General features: G+C 31.8%; 1 protein-coding gene across 1 annotated transcript in view; it reads right to left on the reverse strand.

The window, feature by feature from the left end:
* LOC106639267 (protein IWS1 homolog A) overlaps nt 1-25,374 on the reverse strand; it is a 244,301-nt gene extending 218,927 nt beyond the window's left edge. Inside the window, exon 1 of the mRNA XM_089592370.1 lies at nt 24,998-25,374. The gene's annotated coding sequence lies outside the window, so the exon portion shown is untranslated. The remainder of the gene's footprint in view (nt 1-24,997) is intronic.
* Nucleotides 25,375-26,482: the final 1,108 nt, after the last annotated feature.

Genomic DNA, 26,482 nt, shown 5'->3' on the forward strand with positions numbered 1-26,482 from the left:
AACTTGCTGTGATATAATAAGCTACAAATGAAATGATAAGTTACAACAATTTTCTTCTTCCGAAATTACTAATTTTAAGTGCTACATTGCAAAAATGACCAAAAAAGGAGAAAATTGAGGAGAAATTAATGATCACAGGTTCAACGCTGCTGATAATGCAAAAAAATTTATTGACATTACTTAGTACACATAGGGATTAGAAGTTCTAATAATTCTCGTCTTCCAAAATGATTCATTACAAGTGTTCAATCTTAGAGATTTAGGGAAAACTTATTATCACAGACTGTACGCCACTGATGAAGAGTAGAAATTTATGGATAACACTTAGTACGTATGATAGTTATAAGTTCTAACGATTTTCGTCTTTCAGCATTATTAATTACCAGTGTCAAGACGCAAAAATGACCGAAAAGTACGGAAATTTTGGGATAAATTAATTATCAAGGGCTGTACGCCACTGTTAATGCATAGAAATTAATTAATATTACTTATTACTTATAAGAGTTATAAGTATCATTTATTTTCGTCATCCAGAATTATTATTTTTAAGTACTATATCGAAAAAATGACCAAGAAACACGGAAATTTAACAAGAATTTATTATTACAGGCTGTATGCCACTAATAATGCATAGAAATTAGTCAATATTACTAAGAGCTTCTAAAGGTTATACGTTTTATCAATTTTTATGCATATCACTAATTATGCATAGAAACTAATCAATGTTAATTAGTTCTTATAACGGTTGTAAGTGACAATAATGTTCGTCTTCCAGAACTATAAATTTGACGAATTATATCGGAGAAATGACAAAGAAATACGTAAATTTAGCGAAAATACATTATCACAGACTGTTCGCCACTAAAAATGCTAGAAATTTAGGGATAACAGTTGGTACATATAAAAGTTATGAGTTTCATTAATTTACGTCTTCTGTAAGTATTGATTACAAGTGCCAAGTCGCAAAAATGACCGAAGAGCAGAAATTGAGAGAGAACTTACTATCACAGGCTGTACGCCACTTATAATGCACAGAAATTAATCGATATTACTAATTACTTACAAGGGTTGTAGGTTTTACAGACTTTCTTCTTCCAAAAATATTAAATTTAAGTGTTACGTCGCACAAATGACTAAAAAGTAGAGAAATTTTAGGATTTATTGTTACAGGCTGTACGCCACTGATTATGCAGAGAAATTGTTCGATATTACTTAGTACTTATGATGATCATAAGTTTTCACAATTTAGGTCTTCCGGAATTATTAGATTTAAGTGTTATGCCGCAAAAATGACCTAAAAGTACGAAAATTTTGAAAAAATTTATTATCACAGGCTGTACGCCACTGATAACACATGCAAATGTATTGTTATTACTTGTTACGTGTAAAAGTGACGTGTTCTAATAATTTTCAGCTTTCAAAATTATGAATACTAAGTATTGTATGGCAAAAATAACCGAAAAGCACGGAAATTCAGAGGAAACTTATTATCACTGGCTGTACGCCACTGAAAATGCAATGAACTCAATTAATATTACTAAGGACTAAATAGGATTATACGGCATAACAATTTTAGTCTTCTGGAATTCTTAATTACAAGTGTGAAGTCGCAAATATGACCGAAAAGTACAGAAATTTTAAAATAATCTATTATAACAGGCTGCTTACAACTAATAATGCGGAGAAATTAATGAATATTACTTAGCACTTACGAGGGTTATAAGTTTCAACCATTTTCGTTTGCTGCAATTATTAATCACAAGTGTCAAGTTTTTAAAATGACCGAAAAGTACGGAAATTTTAGAAAAGTTCATTATCACACTCTTTACGCCTTTCATAACACATAAAAATTTATTTTTATTAATTAGTACATATCCAAGTGATGTGTTTTATCGATTTTCGTCTTCTGAAATTAATAATATTTAGTATTATAAGACAAAAATGACCGAGAAGTACAGAAATTTAGAGAAAACTTATTATTACAGGCTGAACGTTACTGATAATGCATAGAAGTTCATGAATAATACTTAGTACATACACACAGAGATTCTTTCCCTTTACAAACATGGTGTACGTTCGGCCTTCACTTGCGTGGTGGCGTGACATCACTCGCTTAGCTGAGTGAACTTCGAGCGTTCATTGAAAATTCGGGGGAAGGAACTACGTTCACTGGGATTTTCTAGTGAACGCACTCGTAGAGCCGAGTGAACTTCGAGCGTTCATCTAGAATTAGGAGGAACGAATTGCGTTTACTAAGATTTCCAGTGAACGCACTCGTAGAGCCGAGTGATACCTAATTAGATATTAGTATGTGTGTATTTATATGGGTATATAAGAATGTTGAACTTGCATGGTATAGATATTTTGAGGTTAACAGCTACTTAACATTATACTAGTTATGAAAAAGCTTTATCTCGTATATATAATAATTATTACTATTCTACTAATAGAGAGAGTGCCAATACAATATTATTGGGTAAAATGTGAATGAATGAAATAATCATAGTACTAAATAATAAGTAGTTTATTAAAGATTGGATTAGCTTAATACAAATACATCTATTATTTAAGAACAATAAGCTCTATTTAATACTACTTATAAATGAACCTAATGTGTAAAAGAAACAAGTAATGTAACCCAACATTTGTATCAAATCTTACAAGGTTATTCTAAAAAAACAATTTTGGGTCAGCAGTAAAAAAATTATATTTGTAAAAAATTTTAATATTTAATTTGACAAACTTTATTATTGCTATCACAAGGCAAAGAGAACTTGAGTGTAAAAAGTCATAACATTGTAAATTTTTTTTTAGTCCTTGGCCTAAAAGCAAAATATCACAGTGACCAAATACAGGTATTCGATGGGAGTGATTACAACTACTACAGCCAGCGTGGCTGAAACTTTGTACAGATAAGTTGACAAAAAGTTTTTAAGTGCTCAACTAACTTGTGGTACCCAGACAAGAGTGCACAAAAGGATTTTAGAGCTGCCAACATCGGTTTGTAGGACTATCCACAACCTCACTAATCACTGTATAAGCCAGTTGTAGGTATCTGAGTGTGCATACTCATCTAGACCCTATAATACAAAACCAAACTGAATACAGCTACTATTTAATTAACTTTACTGGTCCAAAAGCTACATTGTCATGTATTGAAAATGCATTAACACTGCTTTCCGAAAGATAATGCTAGAAAAAATTGCAGTAACCAGTTTGGTGTGATGTATGGGTATAAATATTCAGATGCCTACAACTGGCTAATACAGCGATGAGGGAGGTTGTGGGTGGTCTCACAAACCGATGTTGGCAGCTCTAAAATGATTTTGTGTACTCTTGTCTGGGTACCTCAAGTTAATTAAGCACTTGAAAACTTTTTGTCAACTTGCCTGCACAAAATTTGAGCCGCACTGGATGTAGCTGTTGTGATCGCTCCCATGGAATACATGTACTTGGTCACTGTGATATTTTGCAGGACTCTCAGATCAAGGACTAGAAAAAAATTTGAAATTTTATGACATAATTGTTACACTCGAATTCTCTTTACCTTATTCCAACTATCAAAATAGTATGACAGTTACTGTCATCATAAGAAAGGATATGAAATTTAAATCCTAGCTTCAAATTCTAATCTCCCTTGATCGCTAGCTACACAACAATGTAGCCGTGAGTGAGCTATAATCATACAAACATCGATAATTTCAGTGAAGGTTAGTCTGTCACTTGGCTCTACGAGTGCGTTCACTGAAAGTATTAGTGAACGCAATTCATACCACCTAATTCTAGATGAATGCTCGAAGTTCACTCAGCTCTACGAGTGCGTTCACTAGAAAATCCCAGTGAACGTAGTTCCTTCCCCCGAATTTTCAATGAACGCTCGAAGTTCACTCGGCCACCACGCGAGTGAAGGCCGAACGTACACCATGTTTGTAAAGGGAAAGAATCTCTTTGTGTATGTGAGTTGTAAATAACAACAGTTTTTGTCTTTCGCAATTTTCAATCACGAGTATTATATCGCAAAAATGACGGAAAAGTACAGAAATTTAAGGTGAACTTATTATCACTGGCTGTACGCCACTGAAAATGCAAAGAAATTAATTAATAATACAAAAGACTTATAAGGATTGTGAGTGTCAACAATTTTTGTCTTCAGAAATTATTAATGTCGAGTGTCAAGTCGCAAAAATGACCAAAAAGTACGGAAATTAAGAGAAAACTTATTATCGAAGGCTGTACGCCACTGATAGTGCACATAAATTATTTAATATTACTAATAACTTCAAGGGTTGAACGTTTTATAAACTTTCGTCTTCCGAAAATATTAAATTCAAGTGTTATGTCTCAAAAATGATCAAAAAGTACAAAAATTTTAGGAAAATCCATTATTACAGGCTGTACGCCACTGATTGTGCAGAGAGATCCATTAATATCACTTATTACTTATAACAGTTATGAGATTCAACAATTTTCGTCTTCCGGAATTATTATTTCCAAGTACTATATCGAAAAAATGACCAAGATACACACAGAATTAGGGCAAATTTATTATCACAGGCTGCACACCACTGATTACACATAAAAGATGATCGATTTCACTTATTTCATATAAAAGTGACGTTTTCGATTAATTTTCGTCTCCGGAAATTATTAATTTTAAGTATTTTATCGCAGAAATGGTCAAAAGTACAGAAATTAAAAGAGAACTTATTATCACAGGCTGTACGCCACTAATAATGCACAAAAATCAATTGAAATTACTTATTACTTACAAGGGTTATAGGTTTGATAAACTTTTTTTGCCGAAAATATTAAATTCAAGTGTTATGTGGTAAAAATGACTGAAAAGTACAGAAATTGAGAGTAAACTTATTATTACAGGCTGTACGACACTGATAACTCATTAACATTTATTAATATCACTTGTTACATATAAACGTAAAAATTTCAATTAATTTTCGTCTTCAAAATTATTTATTTTAAGTATTACATCGCAAAAATGACCAAAAAAAAACGGAGAATTGAAAAAAATGTATTATTACAGGCTGTACGCCACTGATAATGCAGTCAAATTAATCGATATTACTAAGATCTTATGAAAATTATAAGTTTCAACAGTTTTAGTCTTTTGGAATTGTTAGATTCAAATGTTATGTCACAAAAATGACCAATAAGTACGGATATTTTGGGAAAATTCAGTATTACAGGCTGTGCGCAACAAATAACACATGAAAATTGATTGTTATTACTTATTACATATAAAAGCGACGAATTCTAATAATTTTCGTCTACCGAAATTATTAATTCTAAGTATTATATGGCAAAAATGACCGAAATGTACGGAAATTTAGAGAAAACTCGATATCACAGAATTTACGCCACTAATAATGCGGCAAGATTGATAAATATTACTTATTACTTACAACGGTTATAAGTTCTAACAATTTTCATCTTCTGGAGTTTTTAAATTCAAGTGTTATGTCTCAAAAATGCCTAAAAAATACGGAAATTTAGGTAAAAATCATTATCACATGCTGCACGCAACTGATAACACATACAAATTAAATTATATTACTTGTTAAAAATAAAAGTGACGTTTTCAATTAATTTTCGTCTTCCGAAATTATTAATTTTAAGTATTTTATCGCAAAAATGACCGCAAGTACAGAAAATAAGAGAAAACTTATTATCACAGGCTGTACGCCACTAATAACACCTAACAATTTATTGTTATTACTTGTTACGTATAAAAGTGAAGTGTTTTAATAATTTTTGTCTTTTGGAATTATTAATTTTAAGTATTATATAGCAAAAATGACCGAAAAGTACAGAAATTTAGGGTAAACATATTATCACTTGCTGTATGCCACTGAAAACGCAAAGAAATTATTTAATATGACTAAAGACTTATAAAAATTATAAGTTTTAACAATTTTCGTCTACCGCAATTATTAGTTACAAGTGTCAAGTCCCCAAAATGACCGAGAAGTACGGAAAGTTAGGGAAAATTCATTATTGCAGGCTGTACGTTACTAATAACACCTAACAATTTATTGTGATTACTTGTTACGTATAAAAGTGACATGTTTTAATAATTTTTGTCTTTTGGAATTATAAATTTTAGGTATTATAAAGCAAAAATGACCAAAAAGTACAGAAAGAGAAAAAACTTATTATAACAGGCTATACGCCACTGATAATCCAATAAAATTGATTAATATTACTTGAAACTCATAAGTCTGATAAGTTTCAAGAATTTTTATCGTCCGGAGATATTGATTTTAAATATTATATCGAAAAAGTGACCAAGAAATACGGAAATTTTAGGAAAACTTATTATCATTTTTTTTTTTTTTTTTTTTTATATTATAGTGCTCTACGTCCGGCTCCTTTTTAATAAGGGCACTACTATGGGCACTTAGCACTTGGGAAAGGGACAAGGAAAGGGATGGGAGGCCTCCCATCACTGGGAGGGGGGTAGGGGGAAGTAGGCAAATTTGCTGCGAGAAGGTCGCCTAAACCCTCCTCGAGGAGCATTGCGTGGTGAAAAAGCACATGTAAAAGACACAGAGGTACTTTGCCCGTAAAAGTCGCACTGGCCGGGAATTGAACCACGGTCTCCCGCGTGCCAATCCACGACCTAGCCGACCAAGCCACCGCGCGCTCAACTTATTATCATAGGCTGTACGCCACTTTCAATGCAAAAAAAATTAATCGATATTACTTTGTACTAATGAGGATCATGAGTTTACACAATTTTTGTCTTTTGGAGTTATTAGATTTAAGTGTTAGATAACACATAAAAATGTATTGTTATTACTTGTTACGTGTAAAAGTGACGTGTTCTAATAATTTTTGTCTTTAAAATTTTTAATATTACGTATTATATGGGAAAAACGACCAAATAGTACGGAAATTTAGTAAAATTTATTGTCACACGCTGTACGCCATGATTAATGCATAGAAATTTATAGATAAAAATTAGTATAAATAAAAGTTAAAAATTTCAACCGTTTATCGTCCGAAATTATTAATTACGAGTATTACATCGCTAAAAAGACCGCAAAGTACAGAAATTTAGGGTAAATTTAATAACACTGACTCTTCGCCACTGGAAATGCAAAGAAATAAATCAATATTACTAAGGACTCAAGGAAATTATAAGTTTCAACAACTTTCGTCTTCCGGAATTATTAATTACAAAAGTCGAGTCGCAAAAATGACCGAAAAGTACGGAAATTTGAGAAAACATTATATATCACGGGCTGTACGCAACTGTTATTAGATAAAACTTAATTAATATTACTTAGTACTTATGAGGGTTATAAGTTTCAACATCTTTAGTCTACCAGAATTTTTATTTTCAACTACTTTATCGCAAAAATGACCAAGAAACACGGAAATTTAACAAGAACTTATTATCACAGGCTGTACGCCGTTAATAATACAATGAAATTAATAAATGTTAGTCGAAATTCATAAGTCTAAAAAGTTTCAAGAATTTTTGTCTTTCGGGGATATTGATTTTAAATATTATATCGAAAAAGTGACAAAGAAATACGAAAATTTAAGGAAAATGAATTATCACAGGCTGCACGCCACTTATAATGCAACAAAAATTGCTTAAAATTACTTAGTACTTATGATGATCATAAGTTTTAACAATTTAGGTCTTTCGGAATTATTAGATTTAAGTGTTATGCCGCAAAAATGACCTAAAAGTACGAAAATTTTGGAAAAATTTATTATCACAGGCTGTACGCCACTGATAACACATGCAAATGTATTGTTATTACTTGTTACGTGTAAAAGTGACGTGTTCTAATAATTTTCAGCTTTCAAAATTATGAATACTAAGTATTGTATGGCAAAAATAACCGAAAAGCACGGGAATTTAGAGGAAACTTATTATCACTGGCTGTACGCCACTGAAAATGCAAAGAACTCAATTAATATTACTAAGGACTAAAAAGGATTATACGGTATAACAATTTTTGTCTTCTGGAATTCTTAATTACAAGTGTCAAGTCGTAAAAATGACCGAAAAGTACGAAAATTTTAAGAGGATCTATTATAACAGGCTGTTTACAACTAATAATGCGGAGAAATTAATGAATTTGTAATACTATGAATCTGACGACAGCAGGATATTGCAATATTAAAGTATGACTCCAACGGCAATGCTGTCCAATGGTCTTTATTTATTTATTGAAGCAACGTTTCGGCCACTTTAGAATGAGGCCCTTTTCAAGCACTATAAATTTTATACAAATCATGACAAAATTAATAAAAAGGTAAACAATTATACAATCGCTCGTAATTTGAAACACTAAAACTTACAATTATATCACAGTATACAGGCTTTACGTGATCGCTTACATTTGTCGAGATCTTAGTTAATTGACTGTAGCCTGTAAGCGACTCAAACATACTAACGAAAATTAATTTCTATACCGAGGACAGGTATCCATGAGGCAGGACCAATACCAATACATACATGTGCAAGAGTTGAAATGGTTAATGTATGTATTAGAGAAGGCGTGATCTGTATGAAATGATATTTTTCAACAAAATTTATTTAGTTATTATGCTTTTGTCTGCGACTAGTGTAAATTACTTTTGATAAATTCTTTAAAAATTGGTAACAAATTTTGTGTGTCAAATTGTCTATTCAAGTTATGGATATTTCTACTTATGTGTATAATTTCTGATACCTCACGCCTACTCCTTACATTTTCAACATCGTAAATCTGTACATTACTATATTCAAAATCTATATTGTGTCCTGAATCTTTCACATGGTAATACAATGCAGATCTGTCATCTTTTTTCTTAACATCTCTCATGTGTTCACCAACTCGTGTTTGCAGAGTTCTACTTGATTGACCTATGTAATACCGATGACAATTTAGACAATTAATTTTATACACTATATTTGGTTCGTAACGCGGTTCTATTTTGTCTTTACCTAATTGATTATTTATGTTAATCTTATTAATGTTTTTAAAAATGACGTTAATATTGTTCTTTTTTTAAATCTTCTTTATCTCATATTCATAGTCTTTTGAGAACGGTAAGACAATATAGTCATTATATGGGGTTATACTATTATTTTTATAACTATCTTTTTTATTTAATATGTTTAGTCTTTTTTTAATGTATGTATCAATAAATTTTAATGGATAGTTATTGGCTTTCCATAATTTTTTAATTATCTCAAAATTTTCTTTGTGGAACTTATTATTAGACAGTTTTATATTTTTATCTACTAAATTATAAACTATTCCAATTTTTTGTTGTAAGGGGTTGTGTGATTCAAAATTAAGATATTGTCCTGAATGACTTGGTTTTCTATACCAGTAAGTTATGATTTTGTCAGAATTAAAGTAAATAGTAAATAAATTCTGTACTTGATAAATTTATATGTATGCCATAATGTTGCCATCTCTTAGTTAGGGCTGAAACTATTAGGGGGACATGTATATTATTAAAAAGGACTGAAACATCTAAGCTAAAAAATTTGTAATTTTATGGGATTTTTTGGTTTTTAAGTTTTTCAAGTTTTTCTATTTAAAAACCAAAAAATCCCATCAAATTACAAATTTTTTAGTTTAGATGTTACAGTCCTTTTTAATAATATACATGTCCATCTCGTAGTTTCAGCCCTAACTAAGAGATGGCAACATTATGGCATACATATAAATTTATCATGTACAGAATTTATAGATATTATAAAATTTATTTTACAAAATAATTACTTCGTTTTCAATAGATCACGTTTTCATTAAAAGTTTGGCTGTGCAATGGGTAATCCTCTTAGCCCCATTCTTTCTGAATTGGTAATGAATGACTTAGAACAGTATTGTTCAAATAAATTACCCTTCAAACTACAATATTACGTAAAATATGTAGACGACTTACTTTTATGTTCTCTAGAGGATAATATAGATACAATACTACAAACGTTCAACAGTTTTGATCCATATATACAATTTACGTTGAAAAATCACACACTTAGAATAATAAACTTTTTAGACATTACTATTTACTTTAATTCTGACAAAATCATAACTTACTGGTATAGAGAACCAAGTCATTCAGGACAATATCTTAATTTTAAATCACACAACCCCTTACAACATAAAATTGGAATAGTTTATAATTTAGTAGATAAAAATATAAAACTGTCTAATAATAAGTTCCATAAAGAAAATTTTAAGATAGTTAAAAAATTATTAAAAGCCAATAACTATCCATTAAAATTTATTGATACATACATTAAAAAAAGGACCAAACATATTAAATAAAAAAGATAGTTATAAAAATCATAGTATAACCCCATATAATGACTATATTGTCTTACCGTTCTCAAAAGACTATGAATATGAAATAAAGAAGATTTAAAAAAAGTACAATATTAACGTCATTTTTTAAAACATTAATAAGATTAACATAAATAATCAATTAGGTAAAGACAAAATAGAACCGCGTTACAAACCAAATATAGTGTATAAAATTAATTGTCTAGATTGTCATCGGTATTACATAGGTCAATCAAGTAGAACTCTGCAAACACGAGTTGGTGAACACATGAGAGATGTTAAGAAAAAAGATGACAGATCTGCATTGTATTACCATGTGAAAGATTCAGGACACAATATAGATTTTGAATATAGTAATGTACAGATTTTAGATGTTGAAAATGTAAGGAGTAGGCGTGAGGTATCAGAAATGATACACATAAGTAGAAATATCCATAACTTGAATAGACAATTTGATACACCAAATTTATTACCAATTTTTGAAGAATTTATCAAAAGTAATTTACACTAGTCGCAGACAACAGCATAATAACTAAATAAATTTTATTGAAAAATATCATTTCATATAGGTCACGCCTTCTGTAATACATACATTAACCATTTTAACTCTTGCACATGTATGTATTGGTATTGGTCCTGCCTCATGGATACCTGTCCTCGGTATAGAAATTAATTTTCGTTAGTATGTTCGAGTCGTTTACAGGCTACAGTCAATTAACTAAGATCTCGACAAATGTAAGCGATCACGTAAGGCCTGTATACTGTGATATAATTGTAAGTTTTAGTGTTCTTAACTACGAGCGATTGTATAATTGTATACCTTTTTATTAATTTTGTCATGATTTGTATGAAATTTATAGTGCTTGAAAAGGGCCTCATTCTAAAGTAGCCGAAACGTTGCTTTAATAAATAAATAAAGACCATTGGACAGCATTGCCGTTGGAGTCATACTTTAATATAGAAATTAATGAATATTACTTAGCACTTACGAGGGTTATAAGTTTTAACCATTTTCGTTTTTTGCAATTATTAATCACAAGTGTCAAGTCTCAAAAATGACCGAAAAGTACGAAAATTTTAGAAAAATTCATTATCACAGGCTTTACGCCACTAATAACACTTAAAAATTTATTTTTATTAATTAGTACACATTCAAGTGACGTGTTCTATCGATTTTCGTCTTACGCAACTAATAATACAAAGTCATTTTATGATCAAGACTTTGAACATATAAAAGTTATGAATCCTAACAGTTTTTGTCGTCCGTAAATATAAATTACGAGTATAATATTGGAAAAATGACCGAAAAGTACGGAAATTTTAAGAAAAATCATTATAACAGGCTGTACACAACTAATAATGCGAAGAAATCAATTAATATTACTTAGGACTTATGAGATTTATAAGATTTAGCAATTTTCGTTTTCTCAATTATTAATTACAAGTGTCAAGTCACAAAAATGACCAAAAAGGACGAAAATTTTAAAATAATCTATTATAACAGGCTGCTTACAACTAATAATGCGGAGAAATTAATGAATATTACTTAGCACTTACGAGGGTTATAAGTTCCAACAGTTTTCGTCTAATGGAATTGTTAGATTCAAGTGTTATGCCGCAAAAATGACCGAAAAGTACGGAAATTTTAGAAAATTTTATTATCACAGGCTTTACGCCACTGATAACACATAAATATTTATTTTTATTACTTGTTTCGTATAAAAGTAAATTGCTTTAATAAATTTCATCTTCCGGAATCATTAATTTTAAATATTATATGGCAAAAATGTCCGGAATGTCCGAAAATTCAGAGTTGAACATATTATCACAGGCTGTACGCCACTGATAATGCACAGAAATTAATTAATATTACTTATTACTTATAAGGGTTATACGTTTTAACAACTTTTTTCTTTTGAAAATATTAAATCCACGTGTTATGGTCGCAAAAATAATCAAAAAGTACAGAAATTTTAGTATAATTCCTTATTACAGGCTGTACGGCACTGATAATGCGAAGAGATTGATCAATATTACTTATTACTTATAACGGTTATGAGTTTCAACAATTTTCATGTTCCGGCATTATTAAATGTAAGTGTTATGTTGCAAAAATGACCAACAAATACAGACATTTCAGTAAAAATTATTATCACAGGTTGTACGCCACTGGTAATGCAGAGAAATTCATAAATATCACTTAGTACATAAGAGGGTTATCAGTTCTTATGATTTTCATCTTCCGCAATTCTCAAGTTCAAGTGTTATGTTGCAAAAATGACCAAGAAACATGGAAATTTAATTAAAATTTAATATCGAAGGCTTTATACCATTTATAATGCATAAAAAAATTAATTTATATTACGTTAAACTTATAACCATCATGAGTTACAATAATTTTTGTCTTCCAAAATAATAAATTTTAAGTACTATATCGCAAAGATGACCAAGAAACACAGAAATTTAGGAAAATTTGTTATGACAGGCTATACGCAACTGATAATGCATAGAAAATTATGGATAACACTTAGTTCATATGATCGTTATAGGTTCCAACAATTTTTGTTTTTCGAAACTAATAATTACAAGTGTTAAGTCACAAAAATGACCAAAAAGATCGGTTATTTAGGGAAAATTTATTATCACAGGCTGTACGACACTGATAATGCATTTAAATTTATAGATGACCCTTAGTACATATGATACTTATAAATTTCAACTATTTTCGTCTTTTGGAATTATTATTTACGAGTAGTATATCGCAATATAACCGAAAAGTACAGCAATTTAGGGTAAAATTATAATCATTGGCTGTACGCCACTGATAATGCATAGGAATTAATCAATAATTGTAAGGACTTATAAAAGTTATAAGTTTTAACAATTTACTTTTTTTTAAATTATTAATTACAAGTGTCAAGTCGCAAAAATGACCAAGAAGTACGGAAATTTTAGAAAAATTTATTATCACAGGCTTTACGCTACTGATAACACTTTAAAATTGATTGCTATTACTTGTTACATATAAAAATGACGTGTTCTAATAATTTTTGTTTTCCGGAGTTATCAATTTTAAGTATTACATCGCAAAAATGACCGAAAAGTACAGAAAGTTTAGGAAATTTTATTACCACACGATGTTTGTTGCTGATAATGCAGAGAAATTTATAGATAACACTCAGAACATATTATAGTTATGAGTTTTATAAATTCCGTCTTCCGAAACTTTTACATATGAGTTTAAAATCGCAAAAATAACCGAAAAGTGGGGAAATTTGGCAAAAATTTATCATTACAGGCTGTACGCAACTAATAACACATAAAAATTCATTGATACTACTTGTTACACGTAAAAAAACGTGTTCTACTAATTTTTGTCCTCCGGAGTTATTAATTTCAAGTATTATATCGCAAAAATGACCGAAAAGTACGGAAATTTAGGTAAAGTTTATTATGACAGACTGTGAGCCACTGATTATGCATAGAAATTTATAGATAACACTTAGTACATATGATAGTTATAAGTTCCAACAATTTTTTTCTTGAGATGAAGATAATGAATTTTGAGAAAATTTAGCATCACAAGCTGTACGCCACTGATAATGCAAGAAAATTGATTAATATTACTCAGTTTTTATGAGGGTTATAAGTTTTAACAGTTTTTGTCTTACGGAATTATCAATTTCAAGTGTTATCTCGCCAAAATAACCGAAAAGTACGGAAATTTCGGGAATCCTAAGTTTAGCTGCAGTTGAGCCGACATACCTACGAATAAATATGAGGCGTCTTATGTGGATCGACTCAGGCCTGCCACGCGAGCATTAAAAGTCAATGTGTTCAGCTGATTTTCCCGAACTTATTCCTATGCTTAATATATGTTACAAATAGTATTTTTAATTTTTTTTCCAGTCAGCGTTACGGTATTTTTGCGAAATAAGATTTATTCAAGGAATTTAATTAACCAGTGGACAGTTAGGGTTTGGGTCCCCAAGAAAGAAGTTATACTTCTATAAAATTATTTGGCAGATAATATTATTATAAATATAATTGTACTGCCCATGAAACGATATTGTGTACGAAGGTAGTGCAATTATTGTTGAGAAAAGAGTATACCTACGTTAGTTGGGTGTGGTTTAAGAAATATCATTTTATCTAATAACAAAACATAGATAAACAATGTTTTGTCGCACAATACAAGATAAACAATATGGCGTCTAGCCAGTACAAGACTGTACACTTTTATCGAATCTTCCGATGGTTTTAAATCAATTGCCTAAGAAATTAAGAAGTACCCTTAAAAGATTTCAGATCGTTTAACCGTACTCTTTCTCACACGTTTAATTTAAGAAATTTGCAATTCAACATGTAACTTTACGGAAAAATCACTTAAAATGTCATTTATTAGATCTGTATAAACCTCTCAATTTCCGTTTGTATGAAAGATTACTATTAGATAAACCCGTTTTAATTTCTAATAGATCTATAATTTTTTCCATTAACACAAAAAACATGGGGCCAATTATTCGTAAAAGCGTGTATGTAAGCACATCCATGTCAGAAAAATAATTTCCACCGTTGCTGCATAAATTTGCGCTCCACTCACCTCTTCGCATTTTAAGCTAAATTTTTCCCCCTATCAACAATGTGATAAACGTCCTTAGGTCAAAAAATCACAGTAAACACAAACGAAAAATTGTGGAAAAAAAAAGCAATAAAAATTATTTCATTCGAATACTCCAAACCTTTTTTTTATTTTATGAATTTTATAAAAATATGAAAAAATTGTTCAAACAATTATTTATTTATTTTAAAAGTAACAAATTAATGATAAGTAAACAAATTTTCATTATTATACGTCATGAAAGCTGCTCTTCTAATATATACTAATTTCTAAATTTTCGAGACATGTACCTAAAAAATAAATTTTATTAAATAAATTATTTATTTATTTAATATATAATCAACCTAAATAAATAAAGACACAGTAAATAAAAATTTATAGTAAAAATAAGCAACGAACAGTACGACAAATAGAAGTAATCGAGTTTGTCACATCGGACTAACTCATAGCAGAATGGGTAAGGACCTTGACCAGTTTGAAAAAGGTCAGGGGTTCAGTTCTCTTTTTTTTCTGTTTTTTTTTTTTTTTAGAATTAGTTGAAAGAAAAAGAAATGAAATTTATAAAATTCTAAATGTGTGGTGATGTGGTGTCATGTGGCGTAGAGGAAACCAATAGTCCGGAGGACGAGGTTAAGGGGGAGAATCAAGCAAAATCCACTTCCGTCACACTTTTTCCCAAGGCCCTAGTTGTGCCTGTACAGAATTTTTCGACGACCGACTCAAACGTTTTTAAAGTATTAACAAAACGTTCATATTAGAAACTGTTCTATTCTTTATACATGCATTTTTTTATGTTTTTGATAATTTCCTATTCAAGAAGCATGAGCTGAGTATGAAATTTTTCTAATGAAAATTTTTTTTAATACATACTGTTTTTATTGACTACTTACTATTTCGAAAATTGCACATCAGATTAAGTTCAAATGGACAAAGGTATCTTTTTATGAAAAAAAACTCATGAAACGTAACTGAGAATTAAATAAATTTGAAACAGATAAAAATAGAATATTCATATAGAATTTTAAAAGATGCGGAACTAATATTTATTTTGAAATTTTGTACTACCCTGTAAATGATCGCTTCTCGTCATCGGCTGGCCGCACGGGTGCGATTTGCGAAGTTAGCAAAAATCAATGCTTCTTAATATCTTATAAAGATAAAAAAGATTTTTACTCGTCTACATTATTTAGAAGAATTATAAATTTTCGGTCAAGGAAATGGATAAAAAAATGCTCTTTTGGAAAAAAATCCACCAAAAAATTTGTGTCTGAGCAATTATAACACCGGAATAAATTCCATACTGTTAAGTAAGTAAAATCAGTATAATTTTGAGTAATCTAAATAAATACATACTGACGTTAGGGTACACAAATCGTCATCTTGAATAGTAATGAATAGAAAAGTTCTACAGACACTGTTGTTTCAGTTATATTTATTATTAATCTGACTAAACATCCTGATTATTACATTGCTGTTCATAAAGTAGATGGTTTAATTATAACGTTGATTAACGCAAAATGTACTTCCATTGCAAAAAATTCTAGGGATTTTTTTAGTTTTCACATGTATGATGTTTAAAAGTGTACTAGTATTTAAATACTACATTCTTGTATTGTACGGACTGAAGACTAATGTTTTATTTTTATAATTTACGACAAGGCGAATAGATTCACTTCAGACTATGACCAACAAATGGGAAATTCTGCAAAACGAAAAAAATCCTTGTCCCTCGAAGACTTTTTTTTCTACCTTTAAAAGTTTAATTTAGACTTTTAAAAAATATTATGCATTGCTCGTAAGCTGAAAAATAAAAATTGGATCCAGCAGTGCCTACTCAGCTGATGTCTCTCCTCTTGCCTCTCTCCCCGCACCACTTTATATACTCTGGCTACCTGTACTCATGTGGTAGAGCATGGAGGGGGTATGGCTTGGCTTCGAAGCCATGCACAGCTCACAGTAACCTCTCTCTCTTTCTCACTTTTACTTTTATAGTAAATGCTAAAAATGCCTTTGTTAATTATTTTCGAAAAATTTTGTGCGTATCAAGAGGTAAGTAAGAGACTCGATTGACACAAAAGTTTACACCCTACACGCTTGTATTTTCATTTTTTTTCTGTCTTGGCTACAAATTACGAGATACTAATGAGATGAACTTTCAATTTCAACTTTAACTTTAACCCATCGGTTTAAAGTTATTTTATTATTTTTCCCGTAATCAGTGTACTAATCCTCCCCCGAGATAACGTTTTAAACGTCACCGTTTAGATACAGTATGACTTTAGATCTTTCTGATCCTCCAAACAGTCCAAACGTGCAAACGATGTGCTGGGCTTCTACAATCATGCAACGACCAATCTGAGGAGCCGACAGCCGTTTCTGCAGGTCGTGGTTACTATAGCCTGCTGCTAAGAGTGCAAAGCTTTGTTTTTATAGTGCAAAATGTGTGTGTGTGTATATTTAATTTTTTGTTCTTTATTATACTGCTCTACGTCCGGCTCTCTTATCGATACACTAGTAAGGGCACTTAGCATTATCAGTGGCGTGCAGCCTGTAATAATGAATTTTCCCTAAATTTCCCTATTTTTCGGTCATTCTTGCAATATCATACTTGAAATTAATAACTCCGTAAACGGAAAATTGTCAGGAATTAGAACCCTCATAAGAATTAAGTAATATTAATCAATTTATATGTATTATCAGTAGAGTACAGCCTGTGATAATAAGTTTAACTCTTAATTTCCGTACCTTTCGGTCATTTTTATAAATAATACTTGAAATTGATAATTCCAGAAGACAAAATTTATTAAAACAAGTCACTTCTATACGTAAAAAGTAATAAAAATAAATTTTTATGTTTTATCAGTGGCGTTAATCCTGTGATAATGAATTTTTCTAAAATTTCCGTACTTTTCGGTTATTTTTGAGACTTGACACTTGTAATTAATAATGCCGGAAGGAAAAAAATGTTAAAACTTATAACCACTATATGTAGTAAGTGTTATCTAAAAATTTCTATGCATTATCAGTGGCATACAGCCTGTACTAATAAGTTATCTCTTAATTTCCGTACTTTTCGGTCATTTTTGCGACTTACCAAATGAACTTTACAATTCTGGAAGACGAAAGTTAATAGAACTCGTCACTTTTATACATAACAAGTAATAGAAATAAATTTTTATGTGTTATCAGTGGCGTAGAGCCTGTAATAAGGAATTTTTTCTAAATTTTCGTACTTTTCGGTCATTTTTGTGACTAAGCACTTGTAATTGAGAATTCCGGAAGACAAAAATTGTTGAAACTTATAACTCTCATAAGTCCTGAGCAATATTAGTTGATTTCTATGCATCATTAAGGGCGTACAGCCTATAATAATAAATTTTTCCTAAATTTCCGTACTTTATGGTAATTTTTGCAATATAGTACTTGAAATTAATAATTCCAGAAAACGAAAATTGTTAAACCTTGTAACTTTTATAAGTCCTAAGTAATATAAGTCAATTTCTATGCATTATCAGAGGTGTACAGCCTGTGATGAAGAGTTTTCCCTAAATTTCCGTACTTTTCGGTTTTTTTGCGACTTAAGAATCGAACTTAACGATTCCGGAGGACGAATATTGTTTAAACTGTTGATTTTTATGAAAACTAAGTAATATTGATAAATTTCTATGCATTATCAGTAGCGTACAGCCTGTGATAGTAAATTTTCCCTGAATTTTCATACTTGTTGGTCATTTTTGCGTTATAACACTTGAATTTAATCATGCCAGGAGACGAAAATTGTTAAGGTTTATACATCTCATATTAATCAAGTAATATTCATCAATTTCTAGTTATTATCAGTGGCGCAGAGCCTGTGATAGCGAATTTTTCTAAAATTTCCGTAGTTCTCCGTCATTTTTGCGACATAACACTTGTAATTAATCATTTCAGAAGACGCAAATTGTTGGGACTCATTACTCTTATAAGTTTCAAGTAATACTAATCAATTTTTATGCGTTATCAGCGGCGCACAGCCTGTATTTAGCGCAGTATAGGTATTTTTCGGTCTTTTTCAATAATAAACTTAATGAATAACAAGTTATCGAAGACGAAAAGTGCTTTAACTGTTGTACGTTCTTACCTATTATTCAGTTTTTTCTGCCATGTCTGGGGTCGTACAGCTTTTTTAATTAGAATGTCTAAAAGTTTTGGTTTATTACAGATATTTGCACAATGAAATATATAAAATATTAAGTTTTTGAAGACGGGAAATATACATTATCAGTTATTTTATTGAACTTGTAGTAAGAATACAGTTTTTTTATGGATGATTTTTCATTTTTTAAGTCATTTGTACATGCGTATACAGTTTATTACAACTTTGTTGGGTTTTTGGGTTACATGGGTCATTGCTATATCGTGACGGTATTATAATGAGGAATTTTTTTTTAATGGTTTTATGAGTTAATGCGTAGACAAAGACTTACCTTGATTAATATACGCTATATAAATATCTTTTAAATAGTTTCATAGTCCTAAACGCATTTTTCACGCCTATACACTCGAATCAATCTTTAAACCCTAATATCTCGAGAAAGTACATTTTCATAATTTACAAATTGCTGGAATTTAAAACATTTGAGTTAAAAAAAAAAAAAAAAATTTTTTTTTGTATTTTTGTTGCACGCAACGTTGCAAACTTCAGAGTCATGAAATAAAAAATAAAAATGTAGAGTGCGATAGTTATTCCTCTTATTATAGTAATATTGTGCAGACAGTAGATGATAGCATTTACAATTTTGGAAGTGATTAAAAAAACTGTCAAAATTACCATATTTGACAAATATTGCTTGTGCATTTATACGTGTTGTACATCTATATACATTATACCCTGAGAGAATAAGCTAGGCTTTTGAGGATACCTAAAGAGGGCCTCCACAACACTCTGTTATTCCACCTCTGTAGGTCCTTAGCAGCGTTGGGTTAGGCGGATTCAATGTCGGAACTTTTTCCGAAGGAAGAATGTTCCGTCGAGCAGACAGCACAGCAGTGAAGGGGCATTGCCAAACACGCGCGAAAATTAAAAATTTCATTATCGTAACACAAGTGCCTATCACCCACTGACCCAGGGCGCTAACTGGCCTCTCTATTAAATAATAAAGTATTAATTATTAACACAAGCGCCTATCACCTAATGACCCGGGGTGCCTACTGGCCACTCTATTAAATAATATAATGTTAATTATCAACACAAACGCCTACCACTTAGTGACCCAAGGCGCTTACTGGCCTCTCTATTACATAATAAAGTATTAATTATTAACACAAGCACCTATCACCTAATGACCCGGGGTGCCTACTGGCCACTCTATTAAATAATAAAATGTTAATTATCAACACAAACGCCTATTACTTAGTGACCCGGGGCGCTTACTGGCCTCTCTATTAAATAATAAAGTATTAATTATTAACACAAGCGCCTATCGCCCGATAACCCGGGGTGCTTAATGGCCACTCTGTGAAATAATAAAATATTAATTAATAGCACAAGCGCCTGTCACCCGATGACCTAGGGTGCTTACTGGCCACTTTGTGAAATAATAAAATATTAATTAATAGCACAAGCGCCTATCACCCGATGACCTAGGGTGCTTACTGGCCACTTTGTGAAATAATAAAATATTAATTAATAGTACAAGCTTCTTTTACCCAATGACCCGCGGCGCTAACTGGCCTCTCTATTAAATAATAAAGTATTAATTATTAACACAAGTGCCTATCACCCGATGTCCCGGGGCACTCACTGGTCACTTCATTAAAAGGTATATATTATTGATTAATAACACAAGCGTCTGTCACTCAATGACCCAGGGTGCTTACTTGTCACTGTATAAATTAATAAAAGGTTAATTAATAACCCAAGGGCCTATCACCAAGTGACCCGGGGCGCTTACTGGTCGCTTTATTTAACGATATATATTATTAATTTAAAGCACAAGCGCCTGTCGCCCGATGACCCAGGACGCTTACTGGCCTCTCTATTAAATAATAAAATATTAATTAACAGCACAAGCACCTATCACCTGATGACCGTTGTGCTATTAATTAATAATATATATCGTTTAATAAAGCGACCAATAAGCGTCCCAGGTCATCTGGTGATAGGCACTTGTGTTAATAATTAATTAATACTTTATTATTTAATAGAGAGGCCAGTGAGCCCTGGACATCGGGTGATAGGTGCTTGTGCTATTAATTAATACTTTATTATTTAATAGAGAGGCCAGTTAGCGCCCCGGGACATCGGGTGATGGGCGCTTATATTAATAATTAATACTTTATTATTTAATGGAGAGGCCAGTTAGCGCCCCGGGACATCGGGTGATAGGCGCTAGTGTAAATAATTAATACTTTATTATTTAATAAAGCGACCAGTAAGCGCCCCGGGACATCAGGTGATAGGCGCTTGTGTTATTAATTAATACTTTATTATTCAATAGAGTGGCCAGTTAGCTCCCCGGGTCATTGGGTGATAGGCACTTGTGTTATAATATTACAATTTTTAATTTTCGCACGTCTTTGGCAATGCCCGTTCACTGCTGTGCTGTCTGCTCGACGGAACATTCTCCCTAGATCGTATAGCTATGTATACGATCTAGGAAAAAAGTTCCGATATTGAATCCGCCTAACCCAACGCTGGTCCTTAGTAGGAATACCTCATGAGGACCTCCCGTTTAGTGTAGGTGCTGGTATCCTCAATAAGTTTCTGATCGGGCGGTAACGCCTCGCTAGAGCTTCGTTGAAATGTATAGGTATGTCCTACCTGAGCAGCCCATCTGAGGCTTACACGCAAAAACGATTCGTACAAGGGTCTACCTTAAGAAAGTTGGAACACGCATTAAACGCATACAGTACAGCTGTCTGCTCGCAGCTATCCCAACTTTGGACTCGTACAGTTTAAGGTGGCTCCTCACTATAAATCCCACAAGAAGAGTGAGCATACTGCAACACAGCTTTTCATTGGCTGTGGAGGTTCTTGACTAAAAATGGATAGGTACCTATAGTCCCTTCAAAAAAAGATTAGTCACATCGACACCGTTTACCTATATCGTACAATACAGTGACCCGAGCAGACGTATGTATACAAAAAGTACAAAAGTCAGCCCCGCATTAAATTATTTTCTTAGTTCAGCGTCTCATTTATTTTTATTATAATTACGATTCCCCACAACTCCTATTCATTTTACATACAACTTTCTGACCAATTTAAACTACGCGGGCTACCGCTCTTTGGTGTAGCAGACGCCCCACACTTTTCATCTATTTCGTGACTTGCACAGTTATCTACTATTTTCACAAAATATCCTATAAAACCCATGGTAATGTCCAAGTACCTGAATGTTGTTGGAAAGATTTTGATTTCTTCTATCTGCTACATAGTTTTCTATTAGGAACTACAGTATCTTTGCTGAGATATCATACAACCTGCGCCACCAATTTAACGACCCTCCATAAGAGGCTATGTTACAGAGTCTATTTTCCAGTTAGTTTTCTTCAACAATTTTGGTGGTGACGAGGTCTAAAATTTTGGGAAAAGACTCCTTGCACCTTCAAGAATCATCCTTTAAAATATCATATAATACTCCAGTGTTTTGATTTAGTAAGGAGCCACCTTAAAGCAACGCTGTACTGTAGAGGTTTAGGGAGGGGGCTATCTTAGCCAGCGCTTAGAACGTATACGTTGCAACCTCCGAGCTCGAGCTGTAACTACCGATGCATAGTTACGGTGTATACAGTCAGCTTCTGCTATATGTACATATGCCTGCCAGACAGTACGTCTGTACTCACTATATATATATATATATATATATATATATATATATATATATATATATATACACCGTAACTCTACATCGATAGTTACAGCTCGAGCTCGGAGGTTGGAACGTATACGTTACAAGCGCTGGCTCAGACAGACTCCTCCCTAGACCTCTACAGTACAGTGCTGCTTTGAACTGTACGAGTTCAAAGTTGAAATAGCTTCGAGCAAATAGCTGTACTGTATGCGTTAAATGCGTGTTTGTACTCATTTAAGCTGGACCCCTGTACTCTTACGGTACAAATTTTTTTTGCGTGTACCTAACTAGCGGGGTATCTCAGCTAAGCTTTACGATCGGGTAGCTTAGTTTTTTTCTTATTTCCTCTCATGTCACTTTTCAGTTCTCACTCGCATTTAAGTAACTTGATGAATCTTGTTTGTTGTTATCCTAACCGTTATCAGCTTCAGACTAATCATATTTTCAATTCCACCATGGCGTTGCCGATATAGTAAATAAATGGTGAGGTTTTCAAAGTTAGGGTATGCAAAATCAGTGTAATACATTCGCTCCGAGCCGATTAGAGTGGGTAAAGGGAAGTGTGTCCTTTTGGCACTTTTGCAGTTGTAATACGGTAAAAAAACAAGTAATTTTTACAATTGGTGCAATGTGTTTACTTTGCCTAGTTTTGGAGATGTCACGAATGAAAAATTGAATATTTGTGGTTGGTGGATATTGATCCTTACAAATTTACAAATCCTCTTAAGTATGTGTTATGAACATACACCTTGTCGCCAAAGAAACCGTGGTTGTGCCGTTTATTCTTTTATTCATGCCTGTTCACCAAAATAATCCAATTTAATGTTACTTGAAAAATAGCTTCCACACTTCTAATGTTAAATGGTATTAATATTAAGAGGAATTATTGGCAAGTGACATGAACTAAATGAATATACAATTTCCGGAATTCAATACCCTAAAAGAATTAGTCATTGTACTCAGTCAAAAATTTATAGCTATTAACATGCATATAATTTATAGCTATAATTATAGCTATAACTACCTATAAAACAGCTATAATACTGTATAAAATTCAGCTATAAATATAGCTATAAACTACAGCTATAAATATAGCTATAAATTACAGCTGTAAATTTTTCACAAATAATGGATAAAAATTAGTTTAAAATCAGATTTTTTCAACATATATCGATCAGTACAGATGGTATGATCCGTATGATAACAGTAAAACTGGGGGCCTGAAGTATTTTTATATAAGTAGAAAAAAAAACAAGAAATCATATACAATTTCAAGTTTTTTAAAAATTGTTTAAGAATACTTTAGGCCCTCAGTTTTACTGTTATCACACGGATGATACCGTCTATGCTGATCGATATATATTGAAAAAATCTGATTTTAAACTAATTTTTATTCAAAATTCGTGAAAAGATTACAGCTGTAATTTATAGCTATATTTATAGCTAAATTTCATACATTATTATAGCTGTTTTATAGGTAGTTATAGCTATAATTATAGCTGTAATTTATAGGTATAATTAAAGCTATAAATTTTTAACTGAGTATACCATTTTTAAATGCTCTGCAATAAAGAATATTTTCAAAAATGTTTTAATGAAATGTTGTTGTCTGTCAAAATCAAAGTTTTTCATAAAAGTATTGTATAAATAAGGTAGATACAGTCAAAGTTCTACTTTTGCAAACAATTTTTAAAGCATTCTTTCTCTTTATCTCTATTCAGCTTCCGCTTTTAGCAGACAGAGTAAAGAAGAGCTCAATTTTATGTTTTTATTGGTCTGCTTACAAGGTTTGTAAAATTCTTCGAGTTTTAGAGCTCATGGTTGCCCAAAAAAAAATATCAGTTCTTTGCTTATAAATAGTACGACAATCATGCAGAGAACTATTATCACATTAAATTTCCTACATGGACCCAATGTAGTCATATCTTCTCGTGTGTTTACATCAAGCTATACAGAATTGCTAGTATTCAAGACTTCCCAACTACTTTCATAACATTCCTAAGAAATTACTTGCCACTTAACCAATATCAACATAATTTGACATCAAACAGTGTAAAAAACAAACTCAACCAAGGGATAAAGTGTTAATAGAACATTATGTAATGAATATGAAACCGTGAATAGTAAACTAAAAAATCGCATCAACTCATTACAAAAAAAAGGAAATTTCATAAATTACAGTAATGTTATGCATAAACCACATAGTAAAAAAGGATGCATACCTTTGCTACATTTGTAGAATAGCCAATGCATATGGGGGTATTTTGAAGCACTGAGTAGTCATAAGAAGATTTTTATCAAAACTATTTAATTATCAGTTATGCCTAAAATTTGAGACATTAAACAGGTAAATACAAATAATACAATTTGATACGCAACTAAGGCTGCGATCACCAAAAAAGATCTGCAAATCGCGTTAAAAAAATTTCCCTTACTAACACTGCTCTATCCGTATTCTGCAAGAGCGTTGAGTACATCGCTCAGACGTAGCTCTGTGAAGTCCGAAAACAACTGGCTAATTTCGACTTAAAAAAAATACCTCAAACTGTGGAATCGTAAGCAACGTTTGCAACCGTTATGTAAAAAACTATGGGATCAATCACTTTTGCAAAAAAAAAAAATTTGATGCCATCGTGCGAAAGACATGAAAAAGTATCTCCTTCACCCTTTGTAGTTTGTCCATACTAACAAAACTGGTGTCAATCGTTTGCGATTTAATTGTAGTTTATGTCAAGCAATTGTAAACTGTCATATTTTTAGGTATAGCAAGTAAAATAATTATTTTTGTCGAATGTGCCTTTTTCTCTCTCATTACACATCCACACCATAATACACACTGCTGCGCATGCGCCTTGTATGCAGTTGCCCAAGAGCAATGGGATATAGTTTTATAGTTCCGGGCGGATTTTGGAATTCTCTAGGACCCAACCTCTCTGACGTGGGAAACCCTTAGAGGTATAAGGAGCTGTTCACATAGACATTTTTTGCTTAATTCAATGTGAACGTTCATATCAGGGTTGTTTATAAAAGTTGCTTTTTAGAATTAGAAGTTTTGAAAGTTTTAAAACTTTTAAAAGTTCTGTTTTGTTTGCTACAATCTATATAGCTATAGCTATAAGGCATAGGGTCTATAGAGTATTGAGGTAATGCGTGTTGTGCTCTCCTACTGTAACTAGTGTACGAACCCTTATTCTTTTTTGTCATTTAGTTGATAGCATCTCAGAAGTGATAAAATAACTTGGCGGGAAATTCAAATGAACTATGTGGGGCATGACGCAGAAACCCAGATAACACTTTAAGGCATAATAAATTAATAAAATAAACCCAAGCTATTCAACCCAATGACCCGGGGTGACTACTAGCAAATATCTCAAATAATAAATTGTTAAATTTAATAACAAAAGCGCCTTTCACCCCATGACCCGATGCGCTTACTGGCAAATGTATTGAAAAATTAATTGCTAAATTTGATAACAAAAGCGCCTTTCACCCAATGACCCGGGGCGCTTACTGGCAAATGTATTGAATAATTAATTCCTCAATTTATTAACAAAAGCGCCTTTCACCCAATGACCCGGGGCGCTTACTGGCCACTTTGGTAATAAATATATTAAAAAATTTATACAATTGTATTATTGATTAACAATTTATTATTTAATAGATTTTCCAGTAAGCACCCCGGGTCATCGGGTGATAGGACCCTGTGT

Source organism: Copidosoma floridanum, unplaced genomic scaffold, assembly GCF_036245765.1.
Source record: "Copidosoma floridanum isolate Cflo_tuat_1 unplaced genomic scaffold, Cflo_Japanese_pri ptg000016l, whole genome shotgun sequence".
Lineage (NCBI taxonomy): Eukaryota > Metazoa > Arthropoda > Insecta > Hymenoptera > Encyrtidae > Copidosoma > Copidosoma floridanum.